This window comes from Canis lupus, chromosome 3 (genome assembly GCF_011100685.1).
Source record: "Canis lupus familiaris isolate Mischka breed German Shepherd chromosome 3, alternate assembly UU_Cfam_GSD_1.0, whole genome shotgun sequence".
In the NCBI taxonomy this organism is placed as follows: domain Eukaryota; kingdom Metazoa; phylum Chordata; class Mammalia; order Carnivora; family Canidae; genus Canis; species Canis lupus.
In genome coordinates this window covers 83,342,536-83,369,685 of record NC_049224.1, presented here as the reverse complement: position 1 = coordinate 83,369,685, position 27,150 = coordinate 83,342,536, and the positions used below count along the sequence as shown (strand labels likewise).

Genomic DNA, 27,150 nt, shown 5'->3' with positions numbered 1-27,150 from the left:
TGCTAACATCACCAAAAAAATGTCACTTTTAATTGGATAGGAATTATGCATTCAGGTGTGACAAGGAGGAAGGGGTTATCATGAGTTAATAATTTGTCAAAAATGCATCCTCATGCTCCTAATCCCTCTAGAGTATTATCTCATGATTACCAAACACCCTGCTTAGATATGCCTTATTAGCTTCTCTTTTGAATATCTTCATTCTTAGGAAAACCATACTTCTGTGTACTATAATATGATGATGTTAGCAGTTTAAAATATGAGCAGCTGCTTCAGCTGAACTAGTAGTTCATAAAAATTAATCTACCCTTTACATTAATCTGTGTTCCAATCAGAAAATTTCTTTAATCCAAGGGGTTTCATAATGCAGCCTAAATCACTGTGGTCCAGGTGCCTTGGGCCGCTTAAAGAGAAAGTAAGGAGAAAATTTAATCTGAGGATTATTAAGTACTTTAGGCTGGTGCTGGCTGGTATCACCTAGCAACTATAGAACATCCTGAGCAAGTCTAACAAATAGCAACTCATCCTTTCTGTCACTGAAGATCAAATAATTAGGAAAGAGCAAGAACGCGTGCTGATAGCGGTAAGGAAGATAATGATAAGACATGAGAACTTTAAGAAGACAAAAAGTGGTTTGAGATAACAGCTTGTGGATACCGCCATTATTAGGATGATTATTAGCTGAGTAACATTCACAAAAGCAGTTCATAAGATGACTTGGAGGTCTTACAGGTGCATAGTTACAGAAACTGAAGAGATGCTCCAATAGGCCTTCCGGAAACAAATCAATTCAACTCAGTTACTGCCAAGGAATTGTTATTGGTCAGGTTTACAGGGAAAAGAACAAAGACCTTCAAATTTCACCAGGTAGCTAATAAGCTACAGGCCTACACATCTTATTTCCATGAGATTATGTCAGATGGCTATGCAGGGTCATATTTCTAGGGCTAATATAAAAATTCCCTTTGTAAGGTGAGTGGAGGAAAAGAGTGAAGTCTGGAAAGAACGAAATTACCCTGGATACCCAGCATTAGATCTTCTAATGCTATTCTATATTGTAAATATTAAAAGCAAAATAAAGTTGTTTTTCTTTTTTTAAAAGTATTAATTAATTAATTAATTTATTTATTTATTTATTTATTTATTCATGATAGACACACACACAGAGAAAAGCAGAAGCATAGGCAGGGGGAGAAGCAGGCTCCATTCAGGGAGCCAGATGTGGGACTGGATCCTGGGACTCTGGGATCATGCTCTGAGCCAAAGGCAGATGCTCAACCGCTGAGCCACCCAGGTGTCCCAAGTTTATCTTTTAAATTATAAACCAAGTCCTCTGCTTCCAGCCATAGGAATATAACTGGTTAACAGACTTGCCTTCCCAGTCATGTATTCCTTAAAATTGAGAAATTGTTGGGCAGTAATGTCAAGGAGTTCGAACAATAGGCAGTGCAGACTGTGATCCTAGGCAAATGGGAACCATGAAGAGTGAACTCCATGATCACCCCCACAATGTGTACAAATTTCTGTCATGGGGTACTTTTCCAGCACAGAACATGGAAGTGGATTCAAAGCAGAGCACTGGGGTCAGTGACCTGTAAGAACAGAACTAAGAATTCTGAACTGCTGAAGTAGCCCGAGTTTAAGGCAGAACATAACCAAAGAGAGGGGACTGCACAGAGAGTAGACCACAGTTGTTCGTGTGGGCATTCATCATAGGTTCTCGGCTAATGGACAAGAAACACATGGAGGGAGAGAGGATGAGGACCTAACAGGGATCACCAGTTGCAGAAATGTGCATTGTAGGGACGCTGAAGTGATAATAGTACAACCAGATCACAGAGATTGAACTGAACACCGTAGGTAGTCATCTGAGACACTAGAAGAGCCCAGCATTAGAGATAAAGTAAGGGCACACTCCAGTACTGAGGTAAAACCTGAAGCCGACCTAGCCACACCAAAAGATAGCATCTCTATTTTATCAGTCAGCCAGAACAGAACTCAATAACTTAAGGAAGATGATGTAATTCATCTATGTTGTACAACGTACAATAGAAAACTCCTAGACATACTCAAAATATCACCTATATTTGAAATTCAAATGCTTGGGATTTTATAATTAGGTGAAAAAATGTTAAAGCAGATATTATTCATATATTCAAGGACTGAAAGGAAAATATGACAAACATGGATGAAAACATAGACAACCTTGAGTAAGTAACTTCATGTAAATTTGAAGATTTGTCAAGGAACTTGATCTTGGAACAGTCTGTTTTCTGCTGGATAGGTCAGAATGTTCTTCTTGAGGGAGAAAATGGGAATTTATTTGTCAGTACTTTAATCCAGCATGATTATATGTAGCATGATATTTTTATTTGTGTCTCCTTTCATTATCTTTTCCTTAATTTTGATATTCAGTCGTTTAACAGTGATGTGTCAGTTGTAGTTTTCTTTGTGGTCATCTTGTCATTCTTAGTTCTTGACCCTGTACTTGTAATCTGATTTTGACTTGTTTTTCTCTGCTTTCTTTTTCTAGGTCTCTGAACACGCTCAGGATATTCTGTTTCCCCTCCCATTGTTCTAAATTTCATGATAATATGCCCTGGCATAGGTCCTTTTTAGCTACAGTCCTGTCACTTGTTGGGTCATTTTAATCTATAAATGCATGAGTTTAAGTTCTGAAAAAAAAATATGTTGAATTATTTATTCTTCCTTCATTTTTTTCTTTTTCTCATTCTTTAATTCCCTATTATTCAGATTCAGTAACATCTCGACAGATTCTATACTTTCAAATATTTAAAAAAAATTTATATATACTTTTTGTTGTTTTTCTTTTTTAAAAAAATATTTTATTTCTTTATTCATGAGAGAGACAGAAGCAGGCTCCTCCCAGGGAACCCTCTGTGGGACTCTATCCTGAACCCCAGGATCACACCCTGAGCCGAAGGCAGAGAGGCTCAACCACTGAGCCACCCAGGTGCCCCTGGTGGTTTTGATGGACTTTCTGAGAAGACTCTACACCTTATATTTATTCTCAATATTTTATTGATTTTATTTATTTATTTATTTATTTATTTAGTTAGTTAGTTAGTTAGTTAATTTTGGGGAGAGAGAAAGAGCATGAACAAGCAGGGAATGAGGGAGGGACAAAGGAGGAGAGAGAGAGGGAGAGAGGGAGAGAAAATATCAAGCAGACTCCCTGCTCAGCATGGAGCCTGACATAAAGCTCCATCCCATGACCCTGAGATTATGACCTAAGCGGAAATCAAGAGTCAGATGCTTATCCCACTGAGTCACTGGCCACCATTTACTGATTTCAAACTTATGATAATGTATGTAAATTTCAAAACACTGTTTTTTTTTTCTTCTCTGAATATTTCATTTTAGATACCACTTTTTGTTGTATGGCTGCCACACTTATTGATGGGCTTGACTGTGAATTATTTTTTTTTTTGAGATCTTTTTTATTATTATTTTTCATTTTTTATTAGAGCTCAATTTGCCAACATATAACATAACACCCAGTATTCATCTCGTCAAGTGCCCCCCTCAGTGACCATCACCCAGTCACCCCAACCCCCTGCCCACTTCCCCTTCCACTACCCCTTGTTCATTTCCCAGAGTTAGGTGTCTCTCATGTTTTGTCACCCTCACTATATTTTCACTCATTTTCTCCCCTTTCCCTTTATTCCCTTTCACTAATTTTCCCTTTATTCCCTTTCACGAATTTTTCACTCATTCCCCAATTGAATGAGACCATATAATGTTTGTCCTTTTCAGACTGACTTATTTCACTCAGCACAATACCCTGCAGGTCCCTCCATGTCAAAGCAAATAGTGGGTATTTGTCATTTATAATGGCTGAGGAATATTCCATTGTATACATAAACCACAGCTTCTTTATCCATCAGGACACTGAGGCTCCTCCCACAGTTTGGCTATTGTGAACATTGCTGCTATAAACATCGGGGTGCAGGTGTCCTGGCATGTCACTGCATCTGTATCTTTGGGGTAAATCCCCAGCAGTGCAATTGCTGAGTCATAGGGCAGATCTATTTTTAACTCTTTGAGGAACCTCCACACAGTTTTCCAGAGTGGCTGCACCAGTTCACATTCCCACCAACAGTGCAAGAGGGTTCCCCTTTCTCCACGTCCTCTCCAACATTTCTGGTTTCCTGCCTTGTTAATTTTCCCCATTCTCACTGGTGTGAGGTGGGATCTCATTGTGGTTTTGTTTTTTGTTTGTTTGTTTTTGTTTTTTTTTAATAATAAATTCATTTTTTATTGGTGTTCAATTTGCCAACATACAGAATAACACCCAGTGCTCATCCCATAAGTGCTCCCTCAGCGCCCGTCACCCATTCACCCCCACCCCCTGCCCTCCTCCTCTTCCACCACCCCTAGTTCATTTCCCAGAGTTAGGAGTCTTTATGTTCTGGTTTTGATTTGTATTTCCCTGATGACCATTGATGCAGAGCATTTTCTCACGTGCTTCTTGGCCATGTATATGTCTTCTGTGAAATTTCTGTTCATGTCTTTTGCCCATTTCATGATTGGATTGTTTGTTTCTTTGCTGTTGAGTTTAATAAGTTCTTTATAGGTCTTGGAAACTAGCCCTTTATCTGATACGTCATTTGCAAATATCTTCTCCCATTCTGTTGTCTTTTAGTTTTGTTGACTGTTTCTTTTACTGTGCAGAAGCTTCTTATCTTGATGAAGTCCCAATAATTTGACTGTGAATTAAAATGACTATAGCATCCATTGCAGGATCCACAACTAACTTGAATATATTCTTTGGAGCTAGATTTTATGGATCGGATAAAATTTCTTTCAGTGTCTTTCCTGGAGGGTAGAGGAGGCTGCAAGCCTGCTAAAGCCAAGTACTGGAAATGGAGGGCATAAAAGCTCTTGCCAGGCTCTTCTTTCAGAAGATTACCACTGCTTTCACCTAGTCCTGGCGATCTCCAGGGCAGGTTCCTGCTGATCTGTCCTTTCAGAGTTGTATTCTCATGGTTTTTCCACATGGTAGAAGGGAATTGCCGGGTTATATGAGATGGGGTGCACACCACATTTAGGATTACCTATCGTTGCCAATTCCAGAACCCTTCTGCCACTCTTGGGTCTAAATTAGACTGTTTCTGAACTTCTTCCACTGTGACTTCATAGGTCTGTGGATTTTCAGCAGGAGACCTCAGACTACAACCTGTCTGCTTGTCATCTGTTTTGATAAATAAAGTTTTATTAGGACAGAGCTCTACCCATTCATTTAGATAGAATGTGGCCACTTTCAAACAACGATGACACTGTTGAGTAATCATGACAGAGACTAGATGGTGCACAGAGCAAATGTATTTACTAGTTGACGCTGTAGAAAATATTTTCAAATCCCCAGTCTAGAGTGTTGTTCCTTATGCATCTATTTTACAGCTTCCAAAATCTTGCTTCCATTGTTTCCTCTTCCCTGCTCTTTTCATCTTATGGATATATTATAGTTGATCCTTTAATGTAATTTGTTCAGATTTCAACTTGAAACCAAGTTACACTTGAGTTCGGTCCACCAACCGTGAGGGCTTTGACCACTCTTCTTTGTCATCACCACCTAACCTGCTTGATTTTGATCAATCCAGCAATAAACAGGTCTGTTCGAAGGTCAAGCCAAGGCAGATTCACATTACCCTTTTAGTTTTTTCTGCTTTTATAACTGAATAATACATATTTATTCATCTCTGGCATTGAAGTTTTTCATGCCACCCTACATTTTGCCAGTTATAAAAGAAAACAGCATGAGCCCTTAGAAGAAGATGCTGATGTTAATTTTAATTTTATAGATTTTCATCCAGAAAACATGTGTAGAGCGCCAAATATGCAAGTGGCATCATATTCAATGCTTAGCACACTAAGAATAGCAACAACAATCATAATAAATACAAAACATATATTCACTGGATTATAAAATGTAGCTGAGCAGAGGATACGGAAATAAAAAACTATTTTGAATCAATATAATATGAGCTATTATACAGTAAGAAGAGCTGACATAGAAATTAGATTTACCTGTGAGACTCATAGTAAGCTTTATATTGAACACTAAATAGAATGTTGACAATCAGAGCAGGAAGGGTACTCCTCCCAATGACAAATATATGTATATAAACTTCTTTAAGCTTTAATTTTCTCATCTGTAAGATGAAGGTAATTTACTACTTTCCTCATAGTTTTGCTCCAAGTATTATATGAAACATTGCTCTTGATGGATTTAACAGAATTTCTGGCACATAGTAAGTGCTCAGCAAAAGGTAATGATCCATGCTATTCTTATGTTCATTTTTTAAAAGATTTTATTTATTTATTCATACATGAGAGACACACAGAGAGAGAGAGAGAGAGAGGCAGAGACACAGGCAGAGGGAGAAGCAGGCCCCAGGTGCGGGACTCGATCCTGGGACTCCAGGATCACACCCCGGGCCAAAGGCAGACGCTAGACCGCTGAGCCACCCAGGGATCCCCCTGTTCATTTTCTTTGTAAAGAGGGGATAGTATTTTAGAAGAACGAATAAGTCTATGATAAGATTTTAAGCACAGTGGTAGCTTTAAATAGAGGCATTTTGGAAAGAAGTAATTTCCTAATCATCCTTTAATTTGAAGAATATAAACAGATAATTACTTTTTTCTCAACAGCTATGAAAGGGTCTGTTAAGGGATGATTCACAATCAGATATCCCAGGGCTAGAATCAGGATCAACTGAATTCGTGTTCATCCAAATTATTTTCACAACTTTTCTTTAAAATCAATAATCCAGCTACTTACAATTTATATCCATTTCTCCTGGGCAGATCTTATCCAGCAACTAGGGTAGCATTACTTGAAGGAAATATATCAATATATTTTCCCCAGATATTACTACAACTTATGTTTTCTCTGATTGTGTTAGGTTTTTATTTTGAGGAAGAAAAAAACCTTAGCAAAAATCATACAGAATTGGTTGTTTGGAAAAAGAGCAACAGGGCAACATTTATTGATCTACAAATAGATCTAGATAAAAAAGAAAACAGTATGTGGTGTAATTTGATGCACTGTTGACTTAAAATATTTTTCATATTTTTTCTCATTATCCTCATAAAAATGGACATTATAACAGGAAATCTGGCATAATTTTAGTGTTTAGATTACTATATTGTGTAGAACTATGATATGACAAGTTAAATACAGTGAGTGGTCCTATTTGGGTCTCTTAAATAATCTCCTGAAAGTATACACAAGTGTCATTTTAGGACCCACTGAAGCAATCAGCAGGGTTGTGTGATTGGAGTGTTTCTATTCGTGCACTTTAGGTGTCCATTTCTTATAGAAGTTCAAATTATGCATTCTAGTATAACCCTTGACCTAAACATTTGTAGAAATTTTTAAGAGTCTCTCTGTAAGGTATTAGAATTGCACATTTTGATAATTTCCTTTCCAGAATCCTTGTGGCAAATTTCTTTCTAAGCTTTTTAATCTCTCTGAGCATGGTGCAGCATTTTACCCGTATTTAAGATGAAATCACTTTCCATTTTGTATAAAAGAAGTTTAAGCCAATGGAAAGGCTCCAAACTTAGCAGATATTTAAAGGGACTTCGTGTCAGTCATTGGAATGTAAACCACTGAGGGGAAATGTTCTTCTGGCTTCTGTAAATGTCATATTGGGAGCAGACTCTGGGGCACAACATGCAGGAGCTATAGCAGCACCAGCCTTTGAGGATAAAAAGGGTGTAGGAATGCACAAAACTGGGGCTGGAGAAACAGACTTAGACTCGTCCCTGTGAGAGCAGCTTAGAAGCCTAAAGCAGGGGGTTGATGAGTCGGCAAGCTCACGCTCAGCAGTGTACTCAAGAGAAAGAGGTCATGTCCATTCAGCACTGACAACATAGCCTGAAGGAAGTCCCCATGGTGATTTAAACAGTCTAAAGTCATAGATTTATTTGTTCAAAATATTCACTTTCTTTAGAACTGACATTATCTCAGAATGTCCTGTTTCTGCTTCGTGTTGAAAAAATGGATCTTGTGAATTCAAGGTAGCCTAGCTCAATCCAGCAATTTTTTTCCCTTCAAATTTAGTCCTAGTACAATTTCCGTTTTCATCATCAAGTCTCTTCTAGCCTTGGTTGGACTCTATTGCAACAATGACAAAAGAGCTTGGCGAGCTCATGCCTGGCAGTTTGCTCAAGGGAACGAGGTCATGCCCATTTAACATTTAGACACAGCCTCAGAGAAGTTCCTTTGGTCACTCTGCTGTACAGTCAAAGCTTCCCCAGGTATTGCCAAGCCAGCAGGGTACTGTGTGTGTGTGTGTGTGTGTGTGTGTGTGTGTTGAGGGTGTTCTTGACTTTGAGCTCTTCTGATTATCAATCCTATAGTAATACTAGAAAGCAGCTGACTTCCAAATAATTGACTCTTTTCAGCCTTGGCAGTTTTTCTTGGTGGCTCCCAGGAATTTACCTCCGTTCCACATCCATGATGTCAGAGACCCCACAGGATTGTAGCTATGAGGCCTTCCCTCAAAAGTGAATGCCACCCACGTCCTTCTACTGCTGTGTTCACACTCTGCCAATCAGTCCTGGTGTGGAATGGTGGAACGTGCTGTTACCTTTGTTATGCTCACAACTATATCAACCGGAATCTCTTTCCCTCTGTGGTACCAAATTGGAATTGGCTACAGGAGGTATGTGTGTGAGGTTTGGAAGACAGAAGTGAATCTGCAATTTTCTTCTGAAGGTGTTTCTGCTGCCAGGTGCAGGGGGAAAAGGATGCACAGGTCATGGGGGGGCTTCAGATTATTCTCATTCTCCTCTGGTTTATGTGCGGTTTTCTTCCCAACTACTGGTTCTGCCGGCAAACAGCATTGTCAGTCCCACCACACCTCTGTAGATCCACAGAGATCAGTGTTGCACTAAAAGAGTGGATTCTAGTAGACCTCCACACAAACTGTCCCATTATGGTCCCACCTCTGGCTCTGGAAGAAGTTGGCTTCTCAGATTGAAGGATTAATTAATTACTCTTTCTTTCAGCCTATACCCCCCCTCCCCGACACTTTTAGATCTTCATTTTTATCTCTTCCCCAAATTGTTCTAACTCCTATTATAAATCTATATCCTATAGCATTGTTAGTGACAATGCTACAGCCCAGCCCTGCTTGGGACAGGTGGAAACATTTGCCCACTCTCTTTGCTAAATGTTGTTGACTTCACTTGAGCTCAAAACAAATGTGGATTCTTCTACACTATTCTTTGCTTCCTCACCTCTGCATTTGTAAGCAGAAATCATGTTAAGACCGCCAACTCCTAGATTTCCAGATGAGTCAGATATAGGTGATGGTTCTCACCTTTTTTCTTCCCAAAGAATATCTCTGCTGACCTTAGTACTCGCAAGATTATTGGACACGAGGTGTGCGTGCAGGGAACAGAAATATTTCTGTTCCATTCTCTGAATTTCATCTCCTCTTTATAGAGATTCATAATATCTGTGCTATTCTTCCTTTCATATTATACCTGTTATGGCATATTTGAGTTGAAAGACAAGATTTAACAGCATCTTTGGTCTGGTTCTCCTTATGAAGGTGGTCATTGGGAAAATCAAACTAAAAATACCCCCCTGATCTTCTTCATGCATTTATTGTTTAGTTTGTCACAGCCCTTTGCCTCCTTCATGTGAAATGAGAAGTATTGCTTAGTAGAGGCTCAACTTCAAGGCACCCCACCCGATAGAATTGCAGCTCCTGATATTCTCGCCCTACAGAGGAGGCTAACTCAGGACATGAAGTGCGCTCAGACTCAGGGCTGCTTCCAACAGTAGGAAACCAAGAAGCTGAGAAATGGCACAAGTCTGATCCCTTCCCACTGGCCTGTCTTGGTATTGTTTGTTGAGGAAATGGTACTATTTGCAGAAAATAGGCCTTGGAAACAAAGAACCTGGATATCTGAAGATTGCTCTTGACAATGATTTTGCTATCTGGATGTGGAAAATTATAAATCTGTTTATAAATTTGTCAGTTAACAATTATGAATACTAAATGCTGGAAAGTACTTCTTTTTGTTCTTTTTTTTGAATCTTGCTAAAATTACCATTTGTATTTTATTCACTAATTCTTTGCAACTACTTAGGTATTGAACTTCTCCTCTTCACTTCTTACATTTGAATGTATTCTTTTTTGTTTTCATTTTTGCTAACATTTTGAAACATTGATCATCCAAATTCCTCTTACTATGCTCTAAAAATAGTCTAGACTTACCTGATATCCCACGTCTGAGTCTTCAGCCAAACACGGAGGTAGACATCCTGCCCCCCAATCCCACTGAAAACATTTGCAAAGAACAGGCTGAATGGAGCTTTTCCATTATTAGCCAAAAAACTTTGTGTGACCAGCCCAGGAAATGGTTTTTCTGTATATAGATTAACATTTTCTAGGGGTCATAGCCACAGTGTCCATCTGTGAGGCTTATTCCATGCCCATGTGGTCTGTGACAATGTTTAACATTGGAATATGTGGCTAGTGAATCTGGTTGAGTAATTCCAATTTCAGCCATACTACTTAGAGTCCTTATCAAAGCAACAGGATGATGACATCCTGAGCAAGCCTGTCCAACAATCTAAGATGTGTTTCTGCTCCCTAGGAAAAATACATGTGTAAGGATGTTCTAAGTAATAAAAAAAAAAGTTAACAATAATTGTCAGGTTCTTTCCATATATTGTCTCACTGTCTTAAGCAATCTTGCATATGAAGTACCCCTATGAAGAAATTTACTGCCCATGATATTAACTAATAAGCCAATTGTTATGTAACTGTTTCATGCTGTACCCAGGATTAGAACTCCAAGCTATTTAGCTCCAGAGCCTAGCTCCTCATCCCTAACCTTAGAACATTGCTCAGAGCATTCTTTTGCATTTTTTTTTCTACTCCCGCTTAGAAAATTCACTATTGATTTGTCAGGGCAACTCTCTCTGGAAGCCACTGAATAATGATTCATACTGCTCCCTAGACCTCTCCTACTAGCAGATCTTTGGGCTGCAACATTTATATGCTGACTCTGGCCCAGGACGGGTTGGCGGTGGGGTGAGCGTTGTAACACACCTAGTTCACTGCCTCTACCCAGGTGAGAACATAGCAGATGCTACTTTTTGAAAAACAAGAAGCATAAAATCATTGAACATGTATAACATTGTTCACAATTGATTTAAAAAAAACTTTCATTTTGTATTTCTAAACTTTTCATTTAGGATAAAGGGAAATGGATACTGTACAATATGAGAGAATCGCTACTTGGTGGAAGATGAGAAAAGACATGGGAAATACCACTTCTAATTCTCTCCCATCCTGTGATATCAGTCTCCATCAAAAGCAGCTCATGCCTTTCTTGTGCTATAAAACCTTCTGTGACATTATCAGACCAAAGTGGTTACTTTAATTTTAAATGTAATAGGAGGATTACCCACCCCACACAATCAGATACATAATAAATGCTGGGGGGATCAGCAAAGCTTTGCAGGAATATGTGAGCTCTAGTGTTTTGGTGATATCTGCTTGTTGTAGACTATTGATTTCTACAAAAAAAGTACAATTTCTAAAAAGAGAAGAAATATGTGAACAAATCCCTTAAAATGAAAATAAGTCCAGTGATGAGAAGGCATTTGATGAAGTGAATTTCACCTTCATCCTGGGCTTTTCTAAAAGATCCAACCTGCTAATACAAACAAGGACATTGATACAAATGTTAACTTCAGAAAATATTTTTCAGATTCATATACCAATATGCTCCGTGTGCTACATATATTATCATTTTATTCTATGAATTTTGAAGGCAGATATCATTATGTTCCTCATTTACACATAAAGAACATATGGTTCAGGGTGGTTTACTAAGTGCCCAATGTCACAGTACTATTTAGTACACCTGCCAACATTTAGAATCACTGCTGCCGGGGCCCGGAAACTACCTCTTCCATAGTGTTTCTGCACTACAAAAGGCACACAGACAAAAGTTGCACTCAGGGAACGACACTCACTGACTCTGGATGTATTTGGACCCTGCCTACCCTACTTCTTTTCCATTACTTTTTTCTATTGTCTCTGTTGGTTTTCCGACATCCCCATGGATAATGGTTTATTTTATTTGTCAGTGTAACAGAGCTACAGGGTGCCCAGATATTTGATCAAACATCAAATAAATGGGTATGTCTGTGAGGTGTTCTGAATAAGATTAACATTTACATCAGTAGACTGAGTAAAGCGGAGTGCCCTCCCTACAGTGGGCATGCCTCACCTGATCAGTAGAAAGCCTGAATAAAACAGAAAGGGCGACCTTCCCCGGAGTAAGAGACTTCTTGCCTGACTGTCTTTGAAGTGGGATGTTGCATTTCTTTTCTGCCGTTGGGTTCTAATTCAAGCAGTGGCTCTTCCTGAGTCTCAAGCCTGCTGGCTTTTGGACTGGAACTGCACCATCAGCTCTCACATTTCTCAGGTCTCCAAACTCAGCCTAGAAACTACATTATCAACTGTCCTGGGCCACCGACTTGTTGACTCCTCTTGTAGATCTTGAGGGTTGCAAGCTTCCATAATCGCATTAGCCAATTCTTTATAACAAATCTTTCTTAATCTCTCATACACGCACACGCACGCACGCACACACAGTGCTATGTTCGGAAACTCAGAGGCTGTCACAGAACCCAAGACCACAATAATAAAACTATAGACTAGGTTAATCCATGGAAAATATTAAGATCAATCATCTTTTCTTTGGTGTCTTATCCTTTTATTCTTTAGTCCATTCTATATGACCATACACGAAGATGATCTTAATACCAAAGAGTTGGGGATTTCTGGCCCAATGCTTCAGGGAATATCTCTATGACCTATTGATTATATTTAAATCAGACTTTTATGCTCAACTTTCTATTTTATTGCCTAATTTCCATGTTTCAATTTGCTTGCCTCTTTGAATTAATGCATTTTATAAACTGTTCAATCTTCCATTTATGACTTCCTTGTTATATACAATGCAAATTCATATTTGGTTTAGACTCTCAAATCTGCAGCTAGAGTGAGTACCAAATCCAATAGTCTAGAACAAGGGCTTAGACCATGCTTTCTTCAAGACTGCCATCATGTGATTCTACCTTTAAAGCTGTTGAACTCCAATCAAGAAAGCAAAAGAGAGACTTAGATGTATACCTATTAAGCCTCCCAGCTTCTTTTTCCCTAAGCCAATAGAAGAAGAGTTAGAGATCTTCAGTGAGTATTTAGAAGACTTGAATTCAAAAGATAATGTGGAAAAAGCCATTCATTGTATTTACAGGCTTTGGATTCTAGACCATCCTGTACATCAATCCCATCTTGTGTTTCCACTAACTGAAGAAAAGTTATTACTCAGAAATCTAACAGAGTCCCAGTAGTCTCTCCCAGGAATGATTAACTCAGTACCATGACACAAAGGTATCTTTATGCAGAGTTATTAGCATATTAGTTACTAGCACAGTTATTTTTATTGCTCTAATCTCTCCCCTAAATTCCAAATGTGTATATCTGCAATATACATCTTAAAGTTAATACGCTTAAAAGAGCTCTTTTCACCTAAATCCTCCCCTTTGTTGCTTTTGACTCAGCAAATAGTATCTTCATCCCTTCAAATGTTTCATTCAAAAGTCGAGGACAGACTTCTCTATTTCTCTTCTGCAAACTCCAATTCCTCAAAAAAGATAGCTGTATTTGGAAAAACCTATCTGAAATTTTTGTTTTCTCCAGTGACTCTACCCCATTATAACTACATTATCTTACATCTGGTCTACTGCAGTAGCCTCTTAATTATTCTTTCTACTTTTGCATCCTTGTAATTCTCAAAGAACAGTCAGAATGATAGGGTCACATTTAAATAAGACTAAGCCAGTCCTTGACTCAAAATCTTACTTTGGCTCTGTATTAGCTTCCGATTGTCTCAATAACAAAATGTCATACAATCGGTGACTTAAAGGATCACAAATATATTCTCTCAGTCCTGGAGCTCAGAAATCCAAATGAGTCTCTCTGAGCTACAATCCAAACTGCATTCTCTCTGGAAACTCTAGGGAAGAATCTCTTTCTTTCTTTCTTTCTTTCTTTCTTTCTTTCTTTCTTTCTTTCTTTCTTTCTTTCTTTCTTTTTCTTTCTTTCTTTTCTCTTTCTTCTTTCTTTCTCTTTCTTTCTTTCTTCTTTCTTTCTTTCTTTCTTTCTTTCTTTCTTTCTTTCTTTCTTTCTTTCTTTCTTTCTTCTTTCTTTCTTTTCTTTTCTTTTTTTTTTCCAGCTTCTAGATGCTTCACTTCTAGAGGCTGCCTGCATTCCTAGGCTTTCCATCTGCCAAGTCAGCAATGGAATATCCAGTCTTTGCCAAGCTCTATCACTCCGACACTGACTCTTCTACTTTTTGCTTCCACTTTTAAGCACCCCTGTGATGACATTGGGCCCACCTGAATAATGCAGAATAAACTTCCATTTTAAGGTCATCTGGTTAACGACCTTAATTCCCCTTTGTCATGTAAGGTAACATATTCATAGAGCCAGGGATTAAGACAGACATTCTGGGGCTACTATTTTGACTGCTATAAGCTTATGAAATATTTTTTTTTTAATTATTTATATGAGAGAGAGAAAGAGAGAGCACAAGCAGGGGGAGCGGGAGAGAGAGCAGGAGAAGCAAGCTTCCCACTGAGCAGGGCGCTTCGTGCATGGCTGGATCCCAGGACCCTGGAATCCTGATCTGAGATAAAGGCAGACACTTAACCAACTGAGATGCCTAGAAGCCCCATTAAATAATTTTTGAAAAGATGGAAACTTTTCAATTTCTAAATTTCCTCCATTGTTTGGCTCCTCCCCACCTCCTCACATCCATTTCAGACAGCATTTTTTTTTTTTTTTTTTTTTTTGTCACTGGCTTTTAGTGGACCTCTGATCTAAGCAGATGCCACCAGCCTCAGGATCTTTGTACTTACTGTCCCTTAGTGTGGCAGGCTCTGCTCCACTTGTGCCCTTGGCCTCTTTCTTGTCATTGAGACCATTTCTCCTCAGAGAGGCTTTCCTGGACATTCTATATAAAATAGTTCCATGTGGTACACTCTTTTAATTTATTCCTTTCATAGAACTCACTACCAGCTGAAATTGCCTTATCACTTGTTTTCTTGTTTCATGTCTTTTTATTACCCTCTTGAAAAAATAGAGGCATAAGCAAATAAACTCTTTTTGGTTGTTTTAACAACTTTACCTTGATAGTTGACAACAGTCATCTTGCTTGTAAGTTCTCAGTATATATTTGTTGAATAAATGATTGAATAGTTTTATGAATAAATTTTAAATCAATGTCACCAAGCCAATCATGCACTTGCATTTCTTTTCTTCCAGCCGGAAAAAGGATCTGTCAGTCCTTTTTCCATCTCCATAGAGCTAGCCATTATTTCAAAAGGAAGAAACATTCAATTCCTTGCTCCCTCTGGGGTAACACGCATGTTCCTCTGAGGGCATTTTTAGCTCACAACAAAGTTGTCTTTATTCTGCAGTTCCTTAATCCCTTTTTCATCTGATGCTCTGGGAAACAAAAAGTAGCTGCTCTCAGAGGGATGGACTGGAGAATTACATTAATTTAGAAAACAAGAGAATTTACCAAGAGGTTCTGTGATCTAAATGGGATGTGAAGGTCACTCTACGCCTCTCCCCATAAGTTGCATAATGCACTTCCCCCATTCTTACTTGCATTTCATGCAAATTCTCCCTTGTGTCAGCTACAAATTTGGAAATGTAGCCAGTCAGAATCTGCACCAGATAAATCTAAGGCAAAAGCTATTGCATTAGTTCTAATAGAGCACCTTTGCAAGCCTGCTCTAAACCCTTTTAGGATCTGTTCTGATTACATTTTAAATCTTTTCATGTCTCTAGTCGTACATCTCTGTTGTTGTCTGAGCTTTCAAGGTTAGGAGAACTGGTTCATTCCTTTGAAGATTTTGGCATACTCATGCCTACCATACGCATACCCTTTAAAGTGCTCAGAGTATAAGAAAAGAAAAAAAGGAAATATTCTCACTTGTCCTTTGACTACCTGTATTAAGTGCTTGGAAAACTCAAGGGGGACACAGGTCATCTATTTCTTGTTTAGCAGTGTCCTTGGTAAATAGAAGGTAACTGTACTTAATTAATTTTAGTTTAATTAATTAATTGATGTCTTTAATACACAGTATCCTCTGAGACTTCAGAATAGATAAAGATGATTAATTTTTTATTTTAAAAGGAGAGAAACCACTCAAATTGATTACCAATCACCTATTTTGCTCCAAACAAAACACAAACAACAAATTTTAATTTCGTTTGTACTATTAAAAATAGATATCTAGCTGCCTAATTCCATAAGACAAACTTACCAAAGGCACTTCTATTCACTTCTCATTGTAAAAATGAGTGCGGATATGAAAGCATGTTTCATCACTGGAGGTAGAACCTTGGCATGACACACTACAAACTTTCCAATAGCACTTGTTTTTCATTAATCTCCATTTCACTGAGACAGATTCCATTATATGGGTAACTCCCTGGAGAATTTGAAGTCTAGAGCAATTCTCTTCTATATACTTGAGTGCAGTATATGATATTTATATAGTCCTACCTTCCAAAGAGCCCAAAGACTTGATAAATATCATCTCATTGATCCTACCCACTTTTCTGAACAGTAAATGGCAAGAATTGGTATTACCATTTAGCGGTGAGAGAGAACGCTTGGAACAAAAATGCAAAATGATTCAAAAGACCAGTAAGAGGGACAAAAAGTATCTTGGTCACAGAGTTTAAGTGAAAGCCCTCCCGAGTCTCTAAACTATATCTTTCCTCTCAACTGTATTATTTCTTTAGCTCTAATTCTTAGAGAAACAGTTCTTATCTGCTTTAATTTAAATATATGTGTGTATATATATATATGTTTTTGTGTGTATCTATATCTACCTATATCTAGATATCTGAATTTTAGGTGTTCTTGTGGATCACAGTTCTGGAAAATATATAATTCTTCCTCTTTTGCTACAATTTGTTTCTCAAATCCATCTAATTCTGCCTTCCTGCTTGTGTTCAATTAACAATCACAGAATTTTTACTTGAGAAGTCATTGCCTCCACGCCTCATGTTCCCTCAAAAGAGAAGTCTAGAGTAAGAATCAGATTTGCCTGCAGTCACATTGTTTGATAAGATGAGATACTGGAATCAAGGCTTTCTGACTTGAGTGGGTTTTGTTATTACTCTACAATAATTCAGAGACAGGAAGGGATTCTATTTAAAGGCTATTCTGAAACACAATGGCAAGGGAAACATTTCAGACTTCCTCCTGTTTTAGGTAAGTTTCACTGGCATTATTGTTGTTCTCTTTTTCTACCATCGTATCCCAATACTATTACTTAGCATAAATCTTGGGTAAATAAATGACACATTGTTCTTACGGTGATGGATGCTAAGATAGAGGTATTAATATGATTGTCGTGGACATCCTAATATGAGCACTATATGTTGTGATTTAGATGAGCTAGAACCATTTCGGTTTTGATGAAGAACTCTGTTGAAATGTTCTGATGTCCCTTGACTCCTCAAGATTATCTCAAGCAATCATGAGTCATTCTAAGTAGGAACTAGGAGAATACTTAGGACACTTTGGAAGGGTAAATAATGGTTCCGCTGTCTCATCAACATGTTTTAATACAGATGAAAGCAGATTACAGAATAATTCTGTAGCATGTTTGAAAAATTAAAAAACAACAACAACAACAAAAGCATAGAATGGCAAAGGCATTATTTACATTCACCGAAATGATAATGTAGATCCTTTGCTTTTAATTCCTACACGAGGGACAGATGATTCAGAGTCAAACAGCTTTTCCTGTGTGTTGTCATTGAGACCAATAGCAAAGATCATTCTTGTCATTGACTCACTGACCATAAACATTGCCACATTCCTGATGGTGGGTGAGACATGAGGCTAAAACCATGATATGAAATGTCTCCACTAGGAGGAAGTAAGCTTCAGAGGGAGTTTTTTGTCTCTTCCTCTCTCTTAAAAAAAAAATATTGATGTATTATGGGCTACTAGAATAAGAACAGTAATCAAACCCTCATGATGCCTAATCTGTTGATATTTCTCCTTCCTGGTTCTCTAGGTACCATCTAGAACATAATCCCATAGCTCACCTGCCCTATGGAGGACCCTCATGGCCATAAAGCTCTGCTCTTCTAAAAAGCATAGGAAATCCTTGGGGGCAAAACTGAACTATATAAATTTTATCATATCACCTGACTCAGATCTTAATTAATATTATGCTCTTAATAAATATTATTGTCATTATTCCCTGAATTTTTACTTTCTTTTTCAAACGATTTCATTTGCACTCTGTGTCAAGCATTTTCCTGTTTGGAGGATCATGTTATCTAAGTGCTTCTCTGCCACTGCCAACTTCTGACTCTGTATCATTCCATTTTCATAGAGCATTTTGCCATCAGGCTCATCATGTTCTTCCCCACGCAACTCTAGTCATTTTCCTAAGGTTTTCAAAACTGACAATACACAATACATCAAAGAATCTAGTCTCGCGTGTTATTGATTTTCTAGTCCTGAGATTTTTATTTTGAGATATCACTCCGTGTTTTGCCATCACCTGGAATGTCTCCACTGCTGAAAAGCTCAGTGAAGATATATGACTGCAGATCTCTGTTTGCCAGTCCCTCATTTCATTACATTTTTCTTCCATTATTTCTTTCACTTCACCTGAGCTTCTTGTCCTTTCCCAACTTGCTGATCTCACTCTTTTGGGCTCCTCTCTGTGCTTGTTCTTTGTGGTGAAGCTTAGATGCCATGCTCCATTATTTCAGTCATCCTCACAGAACCACAATGTCCTGATATCTTTCTCTTTTTATGTTCCTTTATTTGTGGAATGAGAGAGGATCTGTTCTAAAAATCACAAAGTCCAGGGTCCCCCTGTGGCTCCGTTGGTTAGTATCCAACTTTTGATTTTGGCTCAGGTCATGATTTCTGGGTCCTAGGATCAAGCCCTACATTGGGCTCCACTCAGCATGGAGCCTGCTCAAGATTCTCCCTCTCTCTCTATCTTTCCCATGACTCATGCATGCACATGTGCCTGCTCTAAATAAGTATATAAATAAATACATGCATAAATAATTTTTTTAAAATCACAAAACCTTTGAGCTTAACACTATAGAAAATAATAAAAGGAGCATAGGTATTCATACTAATAAACCCAATTAGGTAACAAATATTTTGTGGTGCTATAATCAGAGTTATCAAATCTAATAGATTTTGTCTTTACCTTCTTTCCTATCCTACTACGTAAGTTGGTAAAGCTAGGCTTGACTTTGGAAATAAGCTTCTAGATTTTTTTTTTTTTCTAGATGGGTTTTTTTATTGGTTGTTTTGTTTGCTTTTGTTTTCTGCTTGTGCTCTCTCCTTTCTTCAGACAATTCTCCATGTGATAGTTAAATAATTTCTCTCAAATGCAAATATAAACATTTCCATGCTTAACATGCTAGTTTATTTTTGCTGCTAAATAGTTCATTTTTACAGCCATATAGAATCACATTACTTGTCCCATCACATGCAATTAGAATTAATCCCAAATATGTTTTTGTAAAATGAAATTGCACCCTCACCTGCCCACAGTCTCACACTGGGCTTCACCTTCTACTACTCTTCTTTATGTATCATTTTCCCAGAAATAATAAGAAATAACATTTTTACAATTCTCTTTTAAAAATCACATTGTCCATAACTCTGTATCTATTCACAGAATCTTCTCTGTATTTAGAATGCTCTTCCCAGTAGTGTCTGGTAGATACATTGTTACCCAGTTTTCCCCCTGGGAGTGCTTTTTATATTAACTCCATCTCTGGTTCTCCATCTTGTTCATAGCTGTTCAAGGGTGTCTCTTGGAGCTACTTGTTCTGGGCCCCTTGGAAATTAACATGCATGATTTAGAAACAACCACCAAGGCCAGAATGCCAGGAGGCTTACTTTGGCCTCCCATGAATCTGTGAGGGATAACATAGTGTTTCCTCTCCCTGATGCCCAGATTGTGCCACAAGAGGTCTCTGTTAAGTGTTAGCTGTCAATGAAGTGCATGCAAACCCTTTGAAGTGCTTGCAGACCCTCTGATCTCTCTACAATGCCTTCCTATGCATCTCTTTGCTCTATAAAATCTGTAGACTAAGGTCTAGGCTTTGTGGCGAATAGCTGCACAGCTACTAGGTTGTCATCCATCCCATCCTCCCTGTCAGTAAATTACTGAGAATAAAACACTGTGTGGGCCATATAGAGTCGCCTCCTTCATTTCTAAGTCTCTAAGTGCCTTCTCAATTCAGAGGATACTTTACACTTTCTTTTCTACTTTCTAACATCCTCTCAAATACTGTGACTCAGTGAACCCCTTATCTACTCTAAGATTTCAATCCTTTCATCAAACTGATGAAAATATTGTGAAAACTGTCCCTGTTTATTTCATAAGAATCCATGCAGTGCTTATTGTTTACATTAATTGCTGCACTGGCACACTTTGTTATAGTTATGTATATAACATTCTCCCTTATTAACATACGAGATCCTGGAACATAGAGTCTGTCTCTATGTTATTAACCTATGAAATACTAGGATATAACTCAGTACTTGGAGTACTAGTAGCAGGAGCCAGGAGATGGTTACTAAATAAACGGAATTGATGAATATTAACTCACCCAAATTAGTATGCATGTGACAGGAGTTTCATGAAAATGGTCATTTTAAGACATTTCTAGACATGGTAAAATTTAATTCCATTTTCTTATTAAATCTAAACAAATGCAAAGTTCAAAATTCACAGTGCATGAAAAATGCCTTCACCTTGTGTTCCTTCTGCTTCTGCCTCTGAGTGATCCTTTACCATTGATGGATTATGCAAATTTCAAATGAGGCTTTTCCCGGGTCCTAGAGGAATTAGATATTTTGTACAGTATGCTGTAAATGCCTAACTTCAATTTATATTACCAAAGCGTATCAGTGTAAAACCTGCTGGTTAGTTGCCCTTAGGAAAAGAAAATCTTTCCAACTGGATTGTATTCAAACATGATAGGTGGAAAAACCAACTTTCTCTTATTACTATTTTTGTCAGTATCAATAGGTTTTCTAACTGCTGTCGCACGTTATAATTTAAAACCACGTGTTCCCTCCAAACACGAGAACTGAGAATGAAAGGCAAGATTTAAATGTAGAGTACTTTACTCTTAGAATTACTGCTGAGTACATAGAAAATGAAAATGCTATTTAAAAGTTCAGGAAGTGTCTGATAAGAAATAAAGAGGTCAGAAAAATAGTTTCTCCTGATAAGCCTACATTTTAAATATATTTCATAGGGCAGTAAATTGCCTGGGTATATAAAAAAAATAACCAAAATGCATTACTCAAAATTTGTTTCCCATAATTGTTGGCTTTGCAAAATGTAACTGATGGACATCCCTACTTCTGAATAAAATTAGCAAATCCTCAAAATGAAGAAAGCAAAAAGAAATAAAAATAATGGTCTTTCTTTCAACTTTCTCTGAGTGTGTCTGTACGTCTGTGTTTGTGTTATATCAATATCTTTAAAAATAAAATGGGCTGGAATGGAAGGTAGGTTGCAAAATGCTGGTTGTTCTAATTATGTCTTTGCTTTATCTTGGTAAAACTTAATAGAAAATACGTGGGTATGTTTACATGCTTACAAGGAATATATGGATTTGGGGTTTCATAATTCATGTCTTTTCCAATTTCAGAGTGACTTATCTGGGAAGGAATCCAAGATGTCTGTTGAAGAGAGCCTACCCTATAAATGAGGCAGCCATGAAAGCATAATTAGGAAGGAATGACATGGTCATGTCAGGTTTGCATGTTGGTAAGACCATTCAGATAGCTCTATGGAGACTAAATTTAGCAGAGAACACTGGAGTTAGGAAAACTGATTTGGAAGCTATTGCACTGGGACTGGCAGGAGCATATGAAGACTGGAGCAAAAAAGTGGACATGACAATGAAGAAAAATGGGGACATTTGTCACACATGTAAGAGTTATTGTACACAGAACTTGCTGTGTATATGCGTGAGGTGAATGAAGAGAAAAATGTTGCAGACCTATTTTTCTTGATATGTGGCTTTAGTGATTAGGTAAAAGATGGGGCAATTCTAAGGAGTTTAAGAGAATTATAGATGTTTTCAGTATTTTCTTGAGAGGGTCTACAGAATGAGTAAAGTTAGACTAGTGTCTTTGATATATATTTGAAATGTATCAGTATATTCATTAAAACTACAGATGCTTAAAATGTCCCAGATGAGGGTTTAGAGCATTGTTTATTAATTTTTGATTGTTACAGTTAAGAGCTTTGAGGATTAGAGCCAATCTATGACTCTGACTTCAAAATTCTGTATTCAATATCAGGGGATTCGTGTTCCTCTAAGAATACTCACCGGCTCTAGGTTAAGAACCTCCTGAGTTACAAAAAATATAGGAAGAAAAATAGTAATAAAACCCTTAGGGAAACTACTCAGTAAACCATTAAAAAACTGACTTCAATATTGACTGAAAACGTTTTCTGCGATGAGCTCATCTCGGTTGGATATTTCCCTTAACGAATAAATCAACCATTGACTCCATGGATTAATGAATCAGTTCATATATCATGATCTTGAAATGTAGAATAGATAAAGAGAAACCAGTGAAATTTATTTTCTAAGTCAGGAGACTATCTTAATTTTGTCATAAGCTGTCCCATCTCAAGGAAATTCATAGTATTACTTGCTTGAAGCCCAAACAACATTCTTTAAAGCTTATATAAATAACATGGTTCTTTGATGCTTAATTAAGACTTTTGGCATAACCACCACACCAAGCTCCCTGCCAGTATTAAACAATTTACTCCGTAGCTAAAAATAGCTCTGGTTAAACTGAAATTGACAGACAATGAAGCAGTAGTTGGGAAAGTTTATTGAATACCATGCCCCAATTTTGTTAATGAAGGTATATACATCATGCTCCAGTTGGTACATTATTCGCGAAGCCAGGAATGGTTCCAATTCCTATAGCTGGTGCCAAGATCTATAATTTAGTCAGTAAAGAGAAGGCACGTGCTGGAGGCATGTGCCATCATAACAGTGGGGAATCCTGAGCCCTGGGATAGAGCTGCTCCAGGATGAATGTCTGCCAGTTTTTAGATCTCCTCACTTCACCACTGCCTCCCCATTAAATAACTTAATTAAAATAACATTTACCAAATACCATATGTCAGACACAATGCTAAGTGGGGAAGAAGGTAGGAGGCTGGGAGTAGCAATGTTTAGGTGACAATCTCTGGCTTATTTGGTTCATTTAAGACAGAGAATTGTCTCTTTCCAGAGCTATATTATTGCTGTTTCTGACTTGGAGATGCTAACATTTCAGTACTTTTTTGGGGGAGGAGGTACACTGTCTCTACCAATTAAAATACAAAGATCAGTAAGTTAGAGAAAGCCTAATTAACAGTGGGAAAAAAAAGGTACTTTTAATTTTACTCATTAAAAGTCCTGAGGAAGGTGATTTCAGACATAGTTCAAGAGCTCAAAGAGATCATCAGTCTGGGTTTTTTCCCCTTTATTGCACCAACATGTTCATTTATATTTACTCCCCTTCCTTAATATGTTCATCCCTGATCATAGGATAATCATTCAGGCCAGGAGTGAAGATGACTTGTAAGGGCAGGAGACACCCGCACTTGTCTCGACATCTAAAAATCCATTATATGAATAAAAAAAAAAAATAGCGCTTTAAACTAATTTTAATTAAATTCAGGTTTAATGTACACTTAACAATTGTTTATAGTATTTATTGCTCTGATAAATTCGAAGCTGACTCCAACATCCAATTATGTAATATAGTATGCAATGAAATGGTAATTTACAGTATATATATTTTTTTAATTGGGGAGCATTTATTGAACACGTAGAGAATATTCACGTTTATAGGCAAGAAAACCTTATTTTTCATTGGGAGCAACCAAACGGTATGTGTTAATTCAAGCTAACGAACAGCAGGACATATAACTTCATAGTACATACTTACTCTGAGAATGAAGTACTGTTTATTAAGAAAGATTGCTTTGCTTTTACTTCTCAGGGGTTTAGTGAGAACATTTATATTTGTCTACAATTTGTGTCCAAGGACCTTTATGGATATTTTGCATTATGCTCAGCTGTAATATCGTATCACTTTATCATCACTATGAATATTCATTTATTGCTTGCAACAAAAAAGCCAAAACAGTAAAATCGGAATGAAAAATGCCATACATACTACTAAGCCTCCGATGTCTACTAACAGAGTTATCGAGTCTATCTAACAGTCATTAAAGTTAATATTGAGGATGACCCTCATATCAAACAATTGCATAAGGAAGAGTGAATCTTGCCAATTTGTATGTAGACAAAAGGAGCTGATATAAGTGTGGTGCTGCTGAGGAAGGATCCAGTATAGTATGTCTAACCCAGAAGAGAGGTGTGACCATGAATTTAAATTCTGGAATCAAATGGCTCTGAACTGTATTAGCTATCTGAACTTGAGGAAGTTATTTCATTTTTCTGGGCCATAGCTTCTTCTTCAGATACTTGGAAGTAAATTCTCATCATTATTTTTTTCTAGGATTTCAAGGAGTTAATAAACACAAGATGCTTGGTACAGAACATGGCACTGGAGAGGTCCATGGTAATTCTTAGCCATTACTCATTAACTCAATAACCATATCATTTTGTCACTGGCAGTAAAAAGATCTTGGCCTTATACACTTTTTTTTTTTTAAACTACTGTCAAGATGTATAAAAGTGAATAATAATTCCTGCTTTTTCTACCTCCACAGGTTTGATCTGGAAAGCAAATACAATAAAGGATGTTAGAGGCAGTGAGGTGTAGTGGAGAGAGCCCAGCTTTAGAATGAGACAGACCTGCTCCCAATCTCTGTTCCTAGATTATTCCCCTATGGAGCATCTTGAATGAGTTTGTCAAAATGCAAATCTGATCTTACCATTTTGTCCACTAAAACTTTTAATTCTCTTTCTGTTATCCTTAGAATATAATCCTTGGATGGTAGGGAAAGCCCTGCAGCAAATGACTCTTTCCTAAATTTTTAATTTCATCTCATGGCATTCTCCAACTCCTGCTAGCCCCCAGATCCTCTGCCTTTTGTGATTTCTTCCTTTTCTTCAGGAATTTCCCTACCTTAAATATTTTCAGTGAGCTAGTTTGCTATCTGGATTATTCCTCCACTCCCATGCAATTCACCTTTCTGACCTTTTTTTTTTTTTTTTAAGATTTTATTTATTTCTCTGACTGAGAGAGTGAGAGAGCACAAAGCAGGGGGAGCAGCAGAGTGAGAAGGAGAAGCAGGCTTCCCGCTGAGCAGAGAGCCCAGTGCAGGCCTCTATCCCAGGACCCTGGGATCATGACCTTAGCGGAACGCAGACACTCACCAACTAAGCCACTTAGGTGACCCTATCTTTCTGATTTTCATTTAGGAATGGATCTTTTTGCAAATGTCACTTTCTCATTTGTATCTCCTTTGATCCTCTAAATAAATCCTCTACCATTTATTTGGCTTTATAACATGTCACAATATATAGTTAACTACATACTGTTTGAATGGATCTTTGGCTCTCATGCTCATTCCTTGAATACAAAGGTTATGACCATTTAGATCACAGCTGTATCTGCAAGTTCTAGAATGCAATAGACTCTCAATATATAACATAGAGAGAACTAACATAATCCCTTGAACTTCATAGCCCTCACTGGAACAAATAGATGTTAATAACACTTACCCTGAAAGATTGTTTTTAATATTGGATGTCTTGTATGTACAACACTTTCTCTATAGTGGGTGTCAAAAATGTGACTATTATTAATAGTGAGTATAAGGTGGAGTGCATTTTAAAACAATAAGTTATTTTTGTTCTATTTAAGTGGGTGGAGTCCTACAAAGGGAACACACACACATATATATGACTAGTCCTCTATGGTACAACTTTAAGAATATACCTCATTGGGGGAAAATTTACAGTGATAGACATAGCAGAATGCACATGGCCCTCTGAGCTGTGATTGTCCCTGAGAGGAGTGCTTAGACTGGCATGGACCACCATGGAGAAGGTTTTAATGGAGAAACTTTCTACATATTCATGAGGTAGGAGAATGGTCAGAGATAATCTAGACAACTATGCAATAATGATAGCTCTTTGGTTAAAAACACCTTGTTAGAAATGGGGAGACTTCACAAACATTGGTTTTTGAATCTCTTCTTCCATTGAATTAATTCAGTCTTATTGAGCTGAATCTTTAGAGTTACCAAAGTGAAGAGAAAATTAGCCATCAGTACCATGTCCATTTATCTCTTGTAAGTGGAAAAATATTTCAGAATTTTCCACATGTGTGAGGTCTTGCATTGTTATTCATGGTTCTCTGCCTCACATTCAGTGTTCCCCTTTACCCTTACTATTTGGACATCCAGAGATTTTTCCATATAACTGTGTCATATATATTTTTTTAATACCCAACCACAAATGCTGTAATTAGCTTTGCAGAGATGCTCAATGAATGTTTACTGAATAAAATAAATTTGGGTCATTCACAGGGGCAATAAAGTGCAACAATTTCACTTCAGAGTGGGACCGGGTCAGCACTGAAACACACTAAAAAATTCCAGCTCCGTGTTTTCAGCTGCTTGACCCATGGAATATTGCACTCCAATTTCATCATTTACAATGACAATAATAACATCCGAATTCCCAAGATTGAAGGAGAATTAGAAAAATAGATTTTTAGAAGATGCTCAAATGGCATGTAATAATATAAATGGAAGTACTAACTGTTAGTATTCACTCTGCTATTATCAATTGTTAGGAATGGGTTATAATTCAGGGATCTGATTGTAGGATTTGAAAAATGAGGAAGACAGAAGAATGTAGCCGAAAACAACATGTTCCAGGAATGCCAGGGAGGAAAGGCAGCACATCAGGAAGGAAAAGTGAAGAGAGCTCAGAGGTTAACAAGAACAGGGGGTTTGGATTTGACCTAGTAAGTGGGACATAGTATGGACCC

General features: G+C 37.6%; 1 long non-coding RNA gene across 2 annotated transcripts; it reads left to right on the top strand.

Annotated features, from left to right (window-relative positions):
• The first annotated feature begins 498 nt into the window (after positions 1-498).
• On the top strand, positions 499-27,150 carry LOC111095399. Of its 2 annotated transcripts, none has more exons than XR_005356446.1 (4): positions 499-583; positions 21,813-21,931; positions 24,703-24,765; positions 26,985-27,150. It is a non-coding gene; the product is annotated as an uncharacterized LOC111095399 (long non-coding RNA). The 2 variants fall into 2 exon arrangements; XR_005356445.1 differs by having other exon boundaries at positions 21,813-22,096.